Source organism: Macaca mulatta, chromosome 3, assembly GCF_049350105.2.
Source record: "Macaca mulatta isolate MMU2019108-1 chromosome 3, T2T-MMU8v2.0, whole genome shotgun sequence".
In the NCBI taxonomy this organism is placed as follows: Eukaryota; Metazoa; Chordata; class Mammalia; order Primates; family Cercopithecidae; genus Macaca; species Macaca mulatta.
In genome coordinates this window covers 184,027,121-184,046,229 of record NC_133408.1, presented here as the reverse complement: position 1 = coordinate 184,046,229, position 19,109 = coordinate 184,027,121, and the positions used below count along the sequence as shown (strand labels likewise).

General features: G+C 36.3%; 1 pseudogene; it reads left to right on the top strand.

Annotated features, from left to right (window-relative positions):
- The first annotated feature begins 11,339 nt into the window (after positions 1 to 11,339).
- LOC144340207 (olfactory receptor 2A14-like) lies at positions 11,340 to 12,330 on the top strand (annotated as a pseudogene).
- Positions 12,331 to 19,109: the final 6,779 nt, after the last annotated feature.

Genomic DNA, 19,109 nt, shown 5'->3' with positions numbered 1-19,109 from the left:
GTTGACCACAGATACCAAAAGGACTGATGTGAAGAAGAAGTACCATCACACTGGTACATTATAGGAATTTAATAAATGTCAGCTGTTACTAATAATATTAAAGATATTGTAAAATTGAGGGAAGTATTAAAGCATAGGGATTGGAAATCCAGTGCAATCATCATGGTGTTGCAAACACTTTCATGTTTATCTTGCTTTTCTTTTTGGCTGTTTTTGAGTTTAAACATAAGACGCACATTTCGCTTTGATTTCCTAATAGAAATGTTCCTATATTTTGACTTTTAATATTAAAAAGCAATTTAAAGAAATAGAAGACTCCTTTAAAGTAACCACACTCCCTGACTGAAGAAAAAAAAAATACAGGCTGTAAAAGTAAAAGGTCAATCCCACCATGCTAAATATCCCAATGATAGAGAGAGGATTAATTTTTTGGAAAGAAAAGGGGGGCATATTTAGGGTATTTAGCACTGACACAAAAGAAAAGTTTCTATTTAAAACTGTCTTAGAATGGGAGCCCTGGGGCCACCAGCAGTGGGGCTGTGGGGCCGCACTGATTTCTCAAATCTTTGCAATTACTCAGAAATAACTTGCCATCTCCAATAATATACTTTGACACTGAGCTTAGTCCTAGGGAGCAGCCTAGTTTTGTTTTGTTTTGTTTTTTTGAGACAGAGTTTCGCTCTTGTTGCCCAGGCTGGAGTGCAATGGCGTGATCTCTGCTCACTGCAACCTCCGCCTCCCAGGTTCAAGCAATTCTCCTGCCTCAGCTTCCCGAGTAGCTGGGATTGCAAGCATGCGCCACCACACCTGGCTAATTTTGTATTTTTAGTAGAGATGGGGTTTCTCCGTGTTAGTCAGGCTGATCTCGAACTCCCGACCTCAGGTGATCCGCCCGCCTCAGCCACCCGAAGTGTTGGGATTACAGGCGTGAGCCACTGCGCCCGGCCGCAGCCTAGTTTTAAAAACAAACGAACAAGCATGGATTCCCGAGCCCTGCAGCCTGGGTTCAGATCCTGGCTTTGCTACATACTAGCTTTATGACTTTTCTGTGCCTCTTCACGCCTCAGTTTCCCCATCTAGAAAATGGGGTGAGTAATAAATTCTGTCTCATAACATAGTTGTGAGGATTAAATGCATTAACTCCCATAAGAACTTAAGTTTTTTAGATATGTAATTAGGGATATGAGAACCATCATTGATGAGAATATCTGAATCCAATTATCATAGGGAGACATGTTATGTTCTCAGTGGTTCCTGTGCTAAAATCAGAAAAAAAGGAAAAGAGAACCTGTACCCTGACAGGCGCTGGCTTTTCCCTGTGAGTGAATGGTGCCTGTGTCCAGAACAACTGAGAAGGGGGTCTTGTCTGGCGACACAATGCTTCTGAGAATGTGCAGGACTAGGCAGTTAGCAGAGGGGCAAGGAGGATACATCCCTGGGTAAGCAAACCGCTTAAAAACTCTGCTTCAGTTTTTAAAATTAGCATTATTTGTAAAAAGAGGCACCTGAGCCACGTAACCCCTGACAATCACTGGAGCCCTTTAGCCAGGTCACTTCCTACAGGAATGGCTTTCTGATCCTCTTCTCTGGCACACTGATGACAAAGCCAGGAGCCGCCACAGGGTAATGAGGGGATATGGATGGAGGGGCCGAGAGGGTCAGAGGTACATGTCCACATTCTGGGTAGACGATGGTCCCTAGAGGGCCCCTCAGGACCCGAGCTATAAATACAGGCTTAGAGGCAGAAGGAGACCACGCCGCAAGAGCATTTCATTATCAGTATCTGGGGCCAGTGATTTCATTCACTGCCCCTTTCCCATTCCCATCTGTAAACCCCTTCTCCAGGCAAATGCCCCACATTTACTTACAGTGGAATAATCCGTGGTCTTTTCTTCTAACGTACCCTTGGGCTTGCTAGGAACCTCAAAGACAGGAAAGGCAGAATAGATAGACTGGGATTGATTCTCCTCTCTAATGGGGACTCCTTGGGAGGTGAAGCCCAGACACAAAGCTCTCCTGAACTTTATGATACAATTAGTTGTGTAAGTCAGGCTTTTTCTATCATTATTTGACTAGACACTCACTCCCTGCAGAGAAAAATAATGATTCAGAGAACAGAACTCGGTGGTAATACTTCTAATCATATCTCTCTAGAGAGAATAAAGAATTTGCTACTTTCCTATTAACAGGCGAATCAATGAAGGCATTGCCCATGTTTATTCATTTTGTTCTTTCAGCATTCCCATGGGATGTGTTATGTGTGTTTACTTGGGATCGGACAGGGACAGGATTTCTGTTAAAAGACAAGACTTTTGCACAGAAGATTTAAAAACCAAGATCATGCCGTAAATTAATTTCTTTCAATGGTTATTCTATCAATTTTAAAACTGTTCCACTCTCTAATTCCTAGTTTCACTAGAGGAGAGGCAATGATCTCTTGGTCTCTGCTGGTTAGAGATCCCTGAATTCTGTTAAGGCATCACCTCAGAGAAATTGCGTTCTCTCAATAGAGAAAACGTCATTGTAAAAGAATCACTCCAAATTTCTCACAAATGTTATTGACCTGGTAGTTCAGGTATACTTCATCTTCTTCCTTGAATTTCTTCAGTGTGCCTTCCTTGTCAAGCATTTCTTAGCCACATATTTATTTCCTCACTGTGGGTTAGTGCCTCCAGATAAAATGGGCATACTTTTTCTTTCTCTATCCCCCCCCCCCTTTTTTTTTTGCACTAAGTGACAAAGTTTGATGATTGTAAAATCCTTCCAGTTCTTACCCTCTGAATGTCTTTTCTTAACCTAGATCTCAATAGAGGTTTAGTTCTTAAATTATAGTGGAGGGAGCACTTCAAAATAATAGTAAATATTATTACTTCAAATAATAGTAATATATTTAACCTATCATGGAGAACAGTAAAAGATATATCCAAGGGGAGTATAATTGGAGTTATTTCCCTTTTAACATAATCTGTGTGACCAATAGAGGCTTCCTCTACTTACCTCATTATTCTCCAAAGAACATACTCTACTTCATTCAAGTACTACCCCTAGCAGCTCTTATTCCTTATTTCAAGACAATTTTAACTGTTCTACCCACTTAACTTCATACTTAATACCGATTCTGTAAAGCACTCTTGGAGCCCTCTTCACCAATCCAACCCAAATTGGGCTCCCTCGTGAAATAGAACATAACATTTACATTTAGCATGCTTTCAGGTTGTACATAAATAGCTTTTGACTCTCAGTGTTTTTATCATTAATGTTTTCTAAAAGGTTACCACAGAAAAATTAATTTGATCACCAACATTTGGATAAAACTAAGGAAAATATTTTGGTGAATAGTAATTCAAATATACATAATTAGTACAATTTTTTTCTGACATGGACAATATCATGACATTGAACAGAGTCTACTGTGGATATAAAGAGGTGTCAGGTTATGGCTCTCTTTTTATCTTTCAAATTTTAAAGTGTATAGAACAAAAATATTCTTGTCTTAGACATTTCGTGAACATTATTAATATTTATATTGATTAATACTTTATATTTTAGCAAGAATAAATATGAGGAAGCATACTTGGCTCCATCAGTGGTGACGAGCCTGAGGAGAGCAAAGATCACCTGGTGGCCATCCAGCAGACCATCTGGAGGCAAAGACCCTTATCAAAGGAACTCACAAGTAATTAAACTGCCTGTAATCCCAGCACTTTGGGAGGCCAAGGCGGGTGGACCACGAGGTCAAGAGGTCCAGACCATCCTGGCCAACATGGTGAAACCCCATCTCTACTAAAAAAATACAAAAATTAGCTGAGCATGGTGACACACGCCTATACTCCCAGCTACTCGGGAGGCTGAGGCAGGAGAATCACTTGAACCTGGGAGCTGGAGGTTGCAGTGAGCCGAGATCGCACCACTGCACTCCAGCCTGGGTGACAGAGCGAGACTTTGTCAAAAAAAAAAAAAAAAAAAGAAGAAGAAGAAGTAATTAAACTTCCCTATTATCTAAAGCCACATCTGGTATCAGGCTTCTTTACAAGAATTTATAAGTAACTAGAATTTCTATACATCTCTGGAATGCATGCATGTCAAAACTCATTGTGCAATCTTTGCTGATATCACGGCCCATAATATCTACAAATGTCATCATTTACCATGGCCTATGTGACTAACATGGTCCAAACTCCCGCTTTAAGGTTCATAAATAACACTAAGGAAAATCCGCCATGGTGTGCTCAGTCCTCCTGCTGAAGTCCCCGGCTGCTGCACTCTGATACAGCGTTCTATCTAATAAAACTTTCCATTTCAAACCTATACTATTGTTGGTAATTTATTTTACCACCCATGAGCCAGCCACTGTCTGCTGCCAAAACTCTGACACCTCACCCAGCAGAACCTTTGTCAATGAAGGTCAATTTTGAAATAGAAGTGCTTGCTAACTACTATTAAAGATAATACCTGCAGCTTGGCCTAAATTTTCTTTAAATATTTTGCTATTTCTGAGACATACAGAAATACTTTCTCCACATGGCTTGAGTCTTTTATTTCTTTTATTTACTTTTTTTAAGTCCACTTGTCACATAGAATTTCAAGGGATAGTTGAGGAAGATAAAATAAGCAATGATAATGATTTTGAAATACTGAGGGCTGTTCTCACTATAACTTCTGTCATTGCACACCCTTTTAACCTTATAAAACGTTTGTAGGATATGCTCCATCAAAACAAAGGAGTAAACCAAGAGAGAGGATGGCATGAGGTTAATGAACTAGGGAGTCAAACTCAGAATAAAGGCAGATGGATTGCTAGGATGCAACCAGTTTATATAAAAGAAGCCTAGACGTCCACTGAGCAATATCTGCAAGTGAAAGTCCTAATGGATATATTATTTGAGGTGGCAGAGGGAGATTGAGTGGATATATTATTTGAGGCAGCAGAGGGGTGTACATTCAGGTTTTATCCTGAGATTGCAGCCATTCAATCAAATACTTAGGCTCCACTTCTAATTCTAGTTCTCTTGCTATTTCCACCGCATCTGTAGTTCCTCCACTGAGTCTAGAACCCCTTAAAGTCATCTGACAGAAAGACTTAACAATGAGCATGAAGAAACCAAGCATGGGGGGAAAAGGCAAGCAATTAGCATTATCATCATTATTTGCAGCTATAAGCATTCAGATTAATACACATTTCCTGCCATAAAGTCAAGAGTGAGAAAATATTGGCCAAATAAAGGGTTTGTTGTTGTTGGTGGTTTTTTTTTGCTTTTTAACCTCATTACCGTTGCTGATGTGTTGTGTATTAATGTGCTTCAAAGGGAAGGAGGCGAGTTGCTTTTCTTTCTCACAGTATCAGACTTCTCCTGCACTGCCTCCCCTTTATTGGCCTTATTAGTGAGACCACAGGAGTTGGAGAGTTGGTGCTGGCAACCAGTATATCTCTCTCTTTCTCTCTCTCTCTCTTTTTTTCCCACTAAGGGAGTAAGTGGCAGAAAGCCTCTTTATTTATTTATTTTAAAATCTGTATTTTAAATGTTCAAGAGTCTGTGTTCTTCTAAATAAAGAATAAAGGTAAGAAAATAATATGAACTTTATAGTTAATAAGGGGCTAGCATGATAAATCTACATTTTGCCTAAAAATAAACAATTGAGTTATATCAAGACCATTTTCTTCAATGCTAGTGTTAATTTAGTGAAATAGAGTTAACTCCATAAAGGAAATCAGTTAAGCCATATTAGATTTTTGGAAGTAATTTTAAAAATCTTTTATTCCTTGTGACAATTTCTATACTTTCCCAAACGATATGCTTGTACTTTTCAAGAAGAATTCCAAAAATGTGGCATCAATTATGATAAAATATAAATTATTAGGAGTCCAATAAAATCCAGATATTATTTTATAAATATGGTTCTTCACTAGAGGTAGTCAGACTCCTTGGAGAAATGGCTGTTTCTATGGCCAAAGCAGGAAATGTACACAATGATCCTGAATCACCTGATTATATGAGAAGAAAGTAAGTCTCAAAAAGATGGGGCGTATTAAAACTATGTGGGTGCAAGCTTCAAAGGTCCCTATCTAGGAAAATTTAAAACCCCAAAACAATCATATTAATGAATTATAATCTATTAAATTAAAAAAATCCATGAGTCCATATTGACAGCTAGCTAGACAGCATAGTGGGTAGACATAGTTACATGATATATAGGTGAAGGCTTCACTTATATTAAATTGCTAAATAATAAATGTAAAGGCAATGATAGAGTTACAAAATCAAATCTGCAATAATCATTACTAATAATTGAATCAGGCAAGATGATCAATGGGTGCTCAAACTAGTGGTTCAAAGCTTGAAAAGGAACAGGGTATTTATTCAAGCACACTATGGAGATAGTGCAAATTTGGTTACAGATCATAATAATGCAAATATCACAAGAAATTGAGTTGCAAAATGTTTTTGTTTCTCAGTGCATATAAAAGTTATGTTTATAATTTATTGTCATCTGTTAAGTATGAAATACCATTATGTTTAAAAAATGTATGTATCTTAATTTAAAAATACCTTATTGTTAAATAATGCTAATGACCATCTGAGCTCTCAGTGAGTCACAATCTTTTTGCTGGTGGAGAATGGTGCCTTAATGATGATGGGTGCTGAATGATCAGGATGGTGATTGCTGAAGGTGAGGTGGCAATAGCAGTTTCTTTTTCTTTCCCACCCTCTCTCCCTCCCTCCTTTCCTTCCTTCCTTCCTTCTCCCCATCCCCTCCCCCTCCCCTCCCCTCTCCCTCCCCTCCTTCTCCTCCTCCTTCTTCTCCTCCTCCTCCTTCTTCTTCTTCTCCCCTTCCTTCCTTCCTTCCTTCCTTCCTTCTCCCCATCCCCTCCCCCTCCCCTCCCCTCTCCCTCCCCTCCTTCTCCTCCTCCTTCTTCTCCTCCTCCTCCTTCTTCTTCTTCTCCCCTTCCTTCCTTCCTTCCTTCCTTCCTTCCTTCCTTCCTTCCTTCCTTTAAGCCAGGATCTCCCTTTGTCACTGAGGTTTGAATACAGTGGTGCAGTCACAGCTCACTGCAGCCTTCACCTTCTGAGCTCAGGTGATTCTCCCACCTTAGCCTCCCAAGTAGCTGGGACTACAGGTGCCCACCACCATAACTGGCTAATTTTTTGCATTTTTCAGAGACAGGGTTTTGCCATGTTGTCCAGGCTAGTTTTGAACTCCTGGGGTCAAGCAATCTGCCTACCTTGGCCTCCCAAAGTGCTGAGATTACAGGTGTGAGCCACAGCACCCAACCAGCAATTTCTTAAAATAAGACAATAATAAAGTTTACTGCAGTGATTGACTGCTCCTTTTACAAATGATTTATCTGTAGCATGTGATGCTGTTTGATAGCATTTTACCCACAGTAGAACTTCTTTCAAATTTGGAGTCAATCCTCTCAAACACTGCTACTGCTTTATTGACTGAGTTTATGTAATATTCTAAATCATTTCTTGTCATTTAACAATGTTCACAGCATCTTCACCAGCAGCATAGTCATCTCAATAAACCATTTTCTTTCTCATCCATAAGAATTCTACGTACATTCAAGTTTTATCATGCGATTGCAGCAATTCAGTCACATACTTAGGCTCCACTTCTAATTCTAGTTGTCTTGCCATTTCCACCACATCTGTAGTTACTCCACTGAGTCTACAACCCCTCAAGGTCATCTATAAAGGTTCGAATAAACTTCTTCCAAACTATTGTTAATGCTGATATTTTGACCTTCTCCCATTAATCATAAATGTTCTTTACATTATTTAGAATGGAGAATCTTTTCTGGGAAGTTTTCAGTTGACTTTGCCCTGATTCATCGGAGGGATCCCTGTGTAGGACAGCTATAGCCCAGTGAAATGTATTGCTTAAATATTAAAACTTAAAAGCAGAAATCAGTCCTTGATCCATGGGCTGCAGAGTAGAAATTGTGTTAGCAGGGATGAAATCACTGTACATCTCCATCAGAGTTTTGGGGCGACAAGGTGCATTGTCAATGAGCAGTAATACATTGAAAGGAATCTTCTTCTTTTCTGAGTAGTCGGTCTCAACAGTGGGCTTAAAATATTCAGAAACCCTACTAGCATGAAGAATGTGGCAAAGTGTTTTACAAGTCCTCAATTCTTAGCAGACATAAGATAGTTTATATTGGAGAGAAACTTTACAAACCCGAAAGATGTGACAATGCTTTTAATAATACCTCAAACTTTTGAAAATATAAAAAAAATCATAATGGTCCCAGACCCCAGAAATGTGAAGAATCTGTCAAAGCCTTTAAATGGTTGTCACCCATGATTTTAGGTAAGATAATTCATATTGTAGAAAACTACATGTGTGAAGAATGTGACAAAACTTTAATGCTCACATTTTATTGCACAAGAAAGCGTTTTTACTTGAGAAAAAATTGTACAAATATAAAGAACATGATACTTGTTCATATCTTACTCAACATCCAAGAGTTCATACTTAATAAAAGCATTGTAATTGCTATTACTGTCAAAATGTCTTTCAGGAAATATAAACCATTAAAGTGAAGAGGAGCATTCATTCTGAAGACTAACATTACAAATATAAAGAGGATTGTAGTACCATTACTTGTGTCATAGATGTTATTGTGCAGATTTTCTATTAGAGGAAAACTCTGAAGCAGTTTCTCAAAACTTGTTCAACATCAGGGAATTTACATTGGAGAAAACCCTAATAAATGTAATGAGTTTGAATAAAGATTTGCTCAAAAATGACAGTTAAGAAAACACCAGAGAGTTCATAGTAAAATATATTTTTACAGATGCAGTAAGTATGAAAAAATACATTTACTTCAAAATTAAGTCAAAATTATGTCTATGTCAACATCAGATAATTCACAGTAGAAATAACTAAGACATTGATCCTTTAGACATTACACTAAATCAGAGTATTGTGTGTAGAAAATTTTCCCAAACTAAAGTTGTTAGATAAATTATTTGTATATAACTTTAAAAGAAGATTGGAGAGTTGTAATTGCATTCAAAGTATACTATTTTCCTGGAAAAAACTGACAGATTTTTTTGGAAAGTGAATAATGATATAATTCAACTCACAAATTACTTCCTGCTGTGTCTTTAATTTTTATGGTCATAATAAAAACTATATAGAAGTATAAATAAAAAATTCAGTATACCATGCTGCAAGCAGATGTACTGTCATCCAGGCTTTGCTGCTCAATTTACAGAACATGGCAGAGTAGATTTAGCATAATGCTTAAGGGCCCTAGGATTTTTGGACTGGTTACTGAGCATTGGCTTCAACTTAAAGTCACCAGCTGCATTAGCGCCTAACAAGAGTGTCAGCCTGTCCTTTGAAGTTTGAAGCCAGACATTGACTTCTCCTCTCTAGCTATGAGAGTCCTAGATGGCATCTTTTTCCAATAGTACCTTGATCAGCAACCTTAGCTAGATCTGGATAACGTGTGGCAGCTTCTACAGCAGCACTTGCTGCTTCATCTCACACTTCTATGTTATGAAGACAGCTTCTTTCCTTAAACCTCATGAACCAACATGCGGCTAGCTTAAAAACTTTTCTTCGGTAGCTTCCTCACTTCTCTCAGCCTTTGTAGAAGGGAAGAGAATTAGGGCCTTGCTCTGAATGAGGCTTTGGCTTAAGGGAATGTTGTGCCTGGTTTGATCTTCTATCCAGACCACTCAAACTTTTTCCATATCAGCAATAAGGCTGTTTCACTTTCTTATCATTCATATGTTCACTGGAGTATCACTTTTAATTTTTCTCAAGAATTTTTCTTTTGTATCCAGAACTTGGCTGTTTGGTGCAGGAGGCCTGGCTTTGAACCTATCCTGGCTTTTGACATGCCTTCCTCATTAACCTTAGTTATTTCTGGCTTTTGATTTAAAGTGAGAGATATGTGACTTTCCTTTCATTTGAAAGGAAATAGGGGCCACTGTAAGATTGTTAATAGACTTAATTTCAATATTGCTGCGTCTCAGGGAATAGGGAGGCCCGAGGAGAGGGAGAGAAACAGAGGAACAGTTAATTAGCAGAACAGTTAGAACAAACATTGATTGCTTTCTGTTTTATATGAATGTGATTCTTAGTGCCCTAAAATGACTATAATAGTAACATGAAAGATTAGTGATTACAAGTCACCATAACAGATACAATAATAATGAGAAAGTTGGAAATATTGGAAAAATTACTGAGTTGTTAGGTAGAGGCATAAATTAAGCACATGCTGTTGGAAAAACGGTGCAGATAGACTTGCACAACTCAGGGGTGCCACAAACATTCAGTTTATAAAAAAGCATAATATTTGTGAAAGGCAGTAAAGGGAAGTGCAATAAAATGAAACAGAATAAAATGAAGTGCACTCGTATAATGATTTTAATATATGCACCAGAAATTACATTAGGAAAATATTAAGAACTGTATTGTATGAAGATATTTGGGAGTCACCATCTTTACCAAGGGATGCATGTTTGCATCACCAATAATTGGACAAATTAACATCACGCCTGTACTCCTGAAATGCAGCTAGGAGGGTACCATTCTTTTTAAATGTGAAAAGTTAGTAATCCAAATGAAAACATGAGGAACATTGTACACTCCCAGTCTGAAGAGCATTCTACTAAATAACTGCTGTATCAAATTCAAAACATCAATGTCTGGAAAGACAAAAAAAAAAAAAAAAAGCTTGAGTAAGTATTATAGATGCAAGGAACCTAAAGATAGGTGACATTAAATATAATGTGTAATCTTGGATTAGGTTCTGGGTGAGTGGAGGTGGAAGGAGGATATTGTATATTAGAAAAAAAATTCAATATTAAATTTCCTGATTTTAGTAATTGTACTATAGCCAGGTTAGTAAATGTGTTTGTTCATGGTGAAAACACAAAGAACTTAGGGATAAATAGGCATCATGTCTATAATTTAATATCAAGAATTTCAGAAAAATTATAAGTTTACATAGAGAAAAAAGCATAATAAGGCAAAAAAGAAAGACATGTTAACTTTTACTAAGTCTGGGTGAAGGTATATGAAAGTTTTTTGCAAGATCTGTGATACTTTTCTGTGATTTTAAATTTATTTCATAATCAAACATTTAAAACAAAAAGGTAACAAATCTGGGAAAGCAGGAGAAACTGCCAAGTGAAGACAAGCATACAACCTTCCTCTGAACTTATTTGGAGATGAATAACTGCAGTTTTCATTGATCCTCCAGTTCTAACCTCTCCATCATTCTTCAGTCCTTGACAGACTGCCATTAAGGAATAGAATGCCACTAATCATGGGTCACAGAATTCATCCTCGTGGGATTCCAGCTCAGTGCAGACATGGAAATGCTCCTCTTTTGGATCTTCTCCCTGTTATGCATCTTCAGCCTGCCGGGGAATGGCATGATCTTGGGACTCATCTGTCTGGACCACAGTCTGCACACCCCCATGTACTTCTTCCTCTAACACCTGGCCATCACAGACATGTCCTATGCTTCCAACAGTGTTCCCAAGATGTTAGTGGATCTTGCGAACCAGAAAAGCACCATCTCCTTTGTGCCATACATAATGCAGACATTCTTGTATTTGACTTTTGCAAACACAGAATGTCTGATTTTGGTGGTGATGTCCTATGATCGCTATGTAGCCATCTCCTGCTCCCTACGTTACAATGTCCTCATGAGCTGGAGATTGTGCACTGTCCTGGCTGTGGCATCCTGGGAACTCAGCTTCCTCCTGGCTCTGGTCCATTCATTTAGTTCTCATTCTGAGGCTGCCCTTCTGTGGGCTCATGAAATCAACCATTTCTTCTGTGAAATCCTGTCTGTCCTCAAGTTGGCCTGTGCTGACACCTGGCTCAACCAGGTGGTCATATTTTCTGCTTCCGTGTTCATCCTGGTGGGGCCGCTCTGCCTGGTGCTGATCTCTTACCTGAGCATCCTGGCAGCCATGCTGAGGATCCAGTCTGGGGAGGGCCGCAGAAGGGTCTTCTCCATCTGCTCCTCTCACCTCTGCGTGTGGGGCTCTTCTTTGGCAGTGCCATTGTCATGTACATGGCCCCCAAGTCCCGCCATACTGAGGAGCAGCAGAAGGTCCTTTCCCTGTTTCATAGCCTTTTCAATCAGATGCCGAACCCTCTAATCCACAGCTTGAAGAATGCAGAGGTCAAGAGCATCCTGAGGAGGACACTGAGGAAGGAGAGACTGATGTAAGACATCTCAAAGGGCACCAAGAGGAGAGGGTCCTGCTCCCTACAAAATGTGGAAGTTGGCTTTTTTGTCTTCTGCTAGGATAAATGCTACCTTAAAATTAAATATTTATTAACTTAAACATATAAACTGAAATCTTAAACTCTTGAGAGGAAAATAGAAGAATACCTTCATTAACTAGGTAGAAATATATTTGTAGAAAAGACACAATAATCAATAGAAGTAAAATTTGAATAATTAACATTGAAAATTTTTGAAATTAATCACTGTGCTTATCGAAGTCTCCATTAAGAAACAAGAAATGCATCCACAAAGTGATAAAATTCACTGTCCTGTATCCAGCAAAGAACTACAGACAATATATAAAAAGAACTCCTTCAAATTAATATTAAAAGACAAACAAATTTTATAAAATGGGCAAAGTGCTTGAACAGACACTTCTCAAAAGAAATGCAAGTGGTCAACATATAAAATGCTGCTCTACACCATTAGTCAGCAAGAAAATGTAAATTAGTTACCATCAGGTAGCATTTTATATCCCCTCGACTGTCTAAAATTTTTAATGGATTATTCATTACTGAAATGATTGGAAATCTAACTCCAATAATTGGGAAACAGTTAATACTAGTAAAGTTTGTACCCATTGAATTAACATGTTAGAGCACATTATATATTCTCTGGGTCAACAGTTAGTGACTTTTTCCTGTTAGAGGCCACAGAAAAATATATAAGACTTTGAGGACCATCTTCTTCATCATAAAAATTCAACTCTGGAAAAGCAGTCATAGACAATGTGTAAATGAATGGGCGTGGTTGTGTTTTAGTAAAATTTTCTTTACAAAAACAATAACTGATCAAAGGGGCCCAGGGACACTAGCCTGCCAATACTTGTTCTAGATCTATGAACTAGTCTAGGTCCAGCTGATTCAAAGTCAGAGACCTTCACTGGGTAGGGTCTCAGGGACCGTACATTATGATTAGATGTGTTTTAAGAACAAGACCCAGTGGTCATTTTGGAGTCATTCTAGAGTGAGGCTTTTCTCCTGATAACTTACAAAATATATGACTTAATGGCTTATGGATTATAAATACTCATGTTTGCTCCAATATAGTTAGATAATAATGTTAACAACCCAAAAAAAACAAGCACAGAGACATCTCGTACAGATTAGCTTTTTCACTACTGGACATATCAGGGACTTGGATTTGTAGTTATTTACTTTAAAATTTCACAGGCAATTTACTAGAAGCTGTTTATACCTTTATGTTAAAATCATTCTAGTTTTAATTATACATTCAGAAAGTCACTCTTATCTCATCCTGGATTAAAAGGAAATGTAATTCTTGACCCTCATCTGGTAGCTGATGATAACTTTGCATGGGGAATCACAAGGAAAGATGATAAATAACGAAACCTCAGGACAAGTTGGAGTTCTTACAGTGGATCCACTTTTAGCATGTAAAGAAGGGAATCACATAGACTGATAGGGCAGGAAAATTCTAAAGCTGAGAATCACTCCAATATTCAGAGACCGAGTTATCTTAATTTGTCATCTCAGAACATTTTATATCTATCGAGCTTCTTTTCTTACCCTGAAAGAAATTGTTGTGTAACAGTATGTGTTATACTTTTTTTTCCTACCTTTCTTGGTTCTCTTCAGCCAATTTTAAACCAACACACCCATTTCTAGCCTTCATATACCTGAACATAAGTATTCTCTCAGTGACTCCCAGCTCCCTGGTGCATAATATTCCATGGATAAAATGCTCTGCGCCATTTGCTTTCAAATATCCTTTTGCCATCTTCTCACAAAAAGATTTGGGCATTTCTAGCTACCATTTGTCTTAAAACATGTAATAAAGGAAGTACAGTGATGTACTTCATACAGTGATGTACTTTCATAAATATGAAAAAACACCTTCTGATTGTAAACTTCAAGCATATGAAACAATGAATCCCTGATTTCTAAAAGCAAAATGAAACAAAAATAAATCTATTTCATAACTTGCTTGTCAACAGTATTCCAATCTAGTCCAATTTATCAATATTTGCTTTTAATGCAATCTAAACATTTTTCAACTTGGTATGTTATTTTACATAACAAATGGACAAAGCAACATTGTCCATTATTTTAAAAAATCTTCCCTTAGATATGTTATAAAAACATTATCTTTGTGTCTTTGACACTTTGGTCTTGAATACACAAGGAATTGAGTTATTTTGCAGGCTTTGAGTATTTTTAGGGAGACTCAATTGTCCCAGCCGCATTTACTACAAAGTTCTTCCTTCTCCAGTGATTGATCATGCCGTGCTGCCTGTAGTTTAGCAAGAACTAAAAAAGGCATAAATCTACTTCCATAATTTATATTCTATTCAGTTTGTTTCTTGGTACATCGTTATATGAATTTTGTAAAATTTTACTTTGTTTTTGCTTTTCAAAAATATAGATTTTCATACCAATTTTGTAACAAGCTACCTTGTTAAAGTTTCATATAATTTTAATAATATGTCAGAAGATTATTTTAGATTTTCTGTATATCTGACAATTGTGTCCTTTGCGTTAATTACAGTTTGTTTCTTCTTTCTCAAATGTGCATGTATTTATTCCTTTTATCTAATTGTACTGGTAGAAATCTTTAGTAAAAAACTGAGAAAAAGGAAAAAAAATGATAATGATGTGTATCCTTACCTTGTTCTTTACATTAAATGGAAAGATGCTAGCATTTCACCATTCAGTAGACTATCTGCTGTGTTTTTGGTTTGTTTGGTGGGTTTTTTTTTGTAGGTTATCTTTAAGAAGGCTTACTGCCATATAAGTTATAAAAAGTTTTATCATGACTTGGCATTGAATTTTGTTAAATACTTTTCTAGATCTACGGAGATGGCCATATTATATGCATCCTTTAATTTGTTAGTGTGACAAATTATATTCATTGTTTGTTTTCATGTTAAATATTTCCTGCATTCTGGGGATAAAAACAACTTAATCATAATATACTACTACTTTATTTGGCTGAATTTGACTTACTAATATTTTCTTTTTCCTTCTTAATTTTGATTTCAGTTAATACAAAACATTTTATCTTAAAATTATTTTTTATTTAAATTACAGTTCAACTTCATCACACTCTGAGTAACTTAGAAGCACACAGTACTTAAATGACTTGGATTGTAAAGTTTATGTTTTGTGATACACATGTGGGATAATTACAAATGAGTAATACTAAGCACAGAGAAATGCAAGAGTATTTTATTTCAGTGTATATTATAAGCTGTATAATTAGGTAAAGTTGTTTCCATGACTTGAAAGGTGTCCATAAAACACATTTCTCTCCCCACAGCATCTTATCCTTTGGGCTTTCAGAGTGACTGAGATTTATTCCCCTGTATTAAGGCATCATATTTCCAGAAGTTCTCAATTAAAATAAATTATAAAGGAATGTATCCCAACCAAGTCCCTAATCTTTCCTGAATGATACAGGTTAGGATTTCTTATTTATCTATCTATTTATTTATTATTTTGTCAAGAGGCTTTAACATGATATCTACTCTCTTAAGAAGCTTTTAATTGCACTATGTAGTATGGTCAACCATAGGGCATAATGTTGTACACTAGATCTCTGGAACTTACTCATGTTGCATTACGGAAAATGTATATTCATTCAATAGCAACTTCATGTCTCCCCTTGCCCTCTGTCCCTGGCAACAAGATTCTGTTTTGTTTTTATGAATTTGACTATTTTTAGATAACTCATATAAGTAGAATCATGCAGTACTTGTTCTTCTGTGACTGGATTATTTTATTTAGCATAATGTCCTTCAGTTCATTGATATTGTTGCATGTGTTATGTATCATATGTTATCAAGCTTAGTAGATGAAATGCCTACTATTAAAGAAGAAACGTAATAGTTCAACAATAGATTGATATTTTATATACTGTATGCTCTTGGCATGCTTTTGTATTTAAAAGAGTTTCTCATGACAAAATTTAAAAACATCTTACTGGTGATTAAATATTGTTATTCCAAAGCAAGACTGAAGATTTTGTTGTCTTTCAACACCTAAAAATATGACCTAATTTCAATATGATAACCAACTTTTATCTAACATCTTTTTTTTCTTTCTTTCTTTCTTTCTTTCTTTCTTTCTTTCTTTCTTTCTTTCTTTCTTTCTTTCTTTCTTTCTTTCTTTCTCTCTCTCTCTCTCTCTCTCTCTGTCTTTCTTTTTCTCTTTCTCTCCTTCTCTCTTTCCTAATATGAGTCTTAAGTTTCAAGTAATAAAACTCTTTTCATGGCTTCTACATTTAAATTATATTTAGGGTTTTCCGTATATTACTAAGTATCTATGATTTGTTCCTTCTTTTTATTAAAAAATGATAAAAATAGGCCTGTTTGGTATGTCTCATGCTTGATTAATGCAACTTCTCTCTGAGCTGAGTAGCCCATAGCTGAGATCCAAGTGTTGAATAGGCTTCTCATTTCTTATCACACATCACAGCAAATCCTAAATAAGAGCATTAAAAAATAAGCTAAACTTTTCTCATGGTTTGTATATGGAAAAGCAGTGTTGTGCTATACATATGCCTATAAACAACTATGAATTCATCATAAGACATTGTTTACTTATCATAGTTCTTGACCTTCTATATGACATTCTACACTTCATTTCCATGGTAATCTTACCCAAACTGATGAAAGCCTTGGCAGGCTCTGTCTAAAAGGGTCCTCATGTGGTAAATGTCCTAATATTCATAAATATTCATAAATAACTGACCTTGGCCAACTATATTAATGCCTATCAAAGCTTTTACTATCTGCCCCCCATATTTACTGTTAATATTGCTCTAACTCACTTCATTTACCTGCTTTCTTCTTCTGATCAAGGTGAACCTCGTGATTGTCTATAACTTGTTCAAATTCTAAATGACTCCTCCCCTAGTTTGAGGTACATTCTGTTAGTTAACCCTGACATGTCATTTTTTGTTATCACTCGTATATTTAAAAATAATCAATGTATCCTTTGCATTGTATAAGCCATAAATGTTAAATATGTTTGCAGAAATTACCTCTTTTCCAATATTAATCTGCTAAAATGGTTAACCTGATAGCTTTGAAACAACCATGCCTCCTTGCTAAAAATTTAAACATTTACATCTTTAGTAAAAATTTGACTTTGGGGTAGATCATAGTTTTAGTGCATTATAAAAATATAGAAATTTACCAACTTTGTCAGACACCCTAATAATAATTGAAAAATAAATTATTAACTTGATGGTATTGTACATCCAAAGGAAATCACAGTTTTTAAAACCCTAAATAAAGATAATACTTGTAAAACTGATTTATTAATATACTGCCTTAGCTAACAACTATACAAACAGTATTCATTGTTTATTTTATCACCATTATCATCATAAAGACAGTGGTTCAATCCAGTCTCATGAATCTAGGAGATCTCTTGCCACCATGAAAGATAAATGATGTTGGCTGTAACAAAGCTGTGTGTCAGGATGTTTGGTGTCACCATCTACACACAAGTTGGTTCAAACATTAAAAAGTATTGATGAAAAACATTTCAAGAGCTTCAACAGGTAATTCAATCTTGCCTTCTCAGTAATTAGCATCACCCAAGAGTAAGTGTAAAGTTTGAATAATGCTCAAAACTGTTATTGTCTCCAGGGCAATTTGAATATTTACTCATGGATTTCCTTCATTTTACCAAATCCTAAAGCTTTAATATGTTTTAGGGCTTTTTACATAGTTTAGTATTGATCTAAAGTTTTCCATATCTTATTCCCTTTTACTCCTAAATTATTCCATCAAGGGATACAAGATGTTGTACAGACATATAGACCAATGGAAGAGAATAGAAAACCCAGAAATAAAGCTGCACACCTAAAACCACTGATCTTTGACAAAGTCAACAAAAATAAGCAATGGGGAAAGGACTTCCTATTCAACAAATGGTGCTGGGATAACTGGCTAGCCATATGCAGAAGAGTGAAACTAGACCCCCTACTTTCACCATATATAAAAAATAACTCAAGATGGATTAAATACTTAAATGTAAAACCACACCTTTAAAAATCCTAGAAGAAAATCTAGAAAATACCCTTCTTGAATTCAGCATTGACAAAAAAATTGTTGGCAAGGTCCCCAAAAGCCATTGTAAAAAACCAAAATTGACAAATAGGATGCAATTACACTAAAGAGATTGTGCACAGCAAAAGAAACTATCAACAGAATAGACAGACAACCTAAAGAATGAGCGAAAATATTTGCAAACTATGCATCCAACAAAGGTCTAATATTGAGAATCTATAAGAAACAAACAAATCAACAAGCAAAAACAACCCCATTAAAAATGGGCAAAAGACATGAACAAACACTTTTCTAAAGAAAACATACAAGCAGCCAACAAACATGAAAAAATGCCCATCATCACTAATAATCAGATAAATGCAAATCAAAACCACAATGAGATTCCATCTTACATCAGTCAGGATGGCCATTATTAAAAAGTCAAAACATAACAGATGCTGGCAAGGCTGCAGATAAAAGGAAAGACTTATACACTGCTGGTGAAAATGTAAACTAGTTCAATCGTTGCAAAAAGCGATTTGGAGGTTTCTTAAAGAACTAAAAACAGAACTACCATTCAACTCAACAATCCCATTACAGGGTATATGCCCACAGGAAAAGAAATATTTCTACCAAAGAAACACATACATGTGTATGTTCATCACAGCACTAGTCACAATATCAAAGACATGGAATCAACCTAGGCGGCCATCAGAAGTAGATTGGATAAAGAAAATGTGGTACATATATACCATGGAATACTACATAGCCATAAAAAATGAAATTATGTCCTTTGCAGCAATATGTCTGCAAATGGGA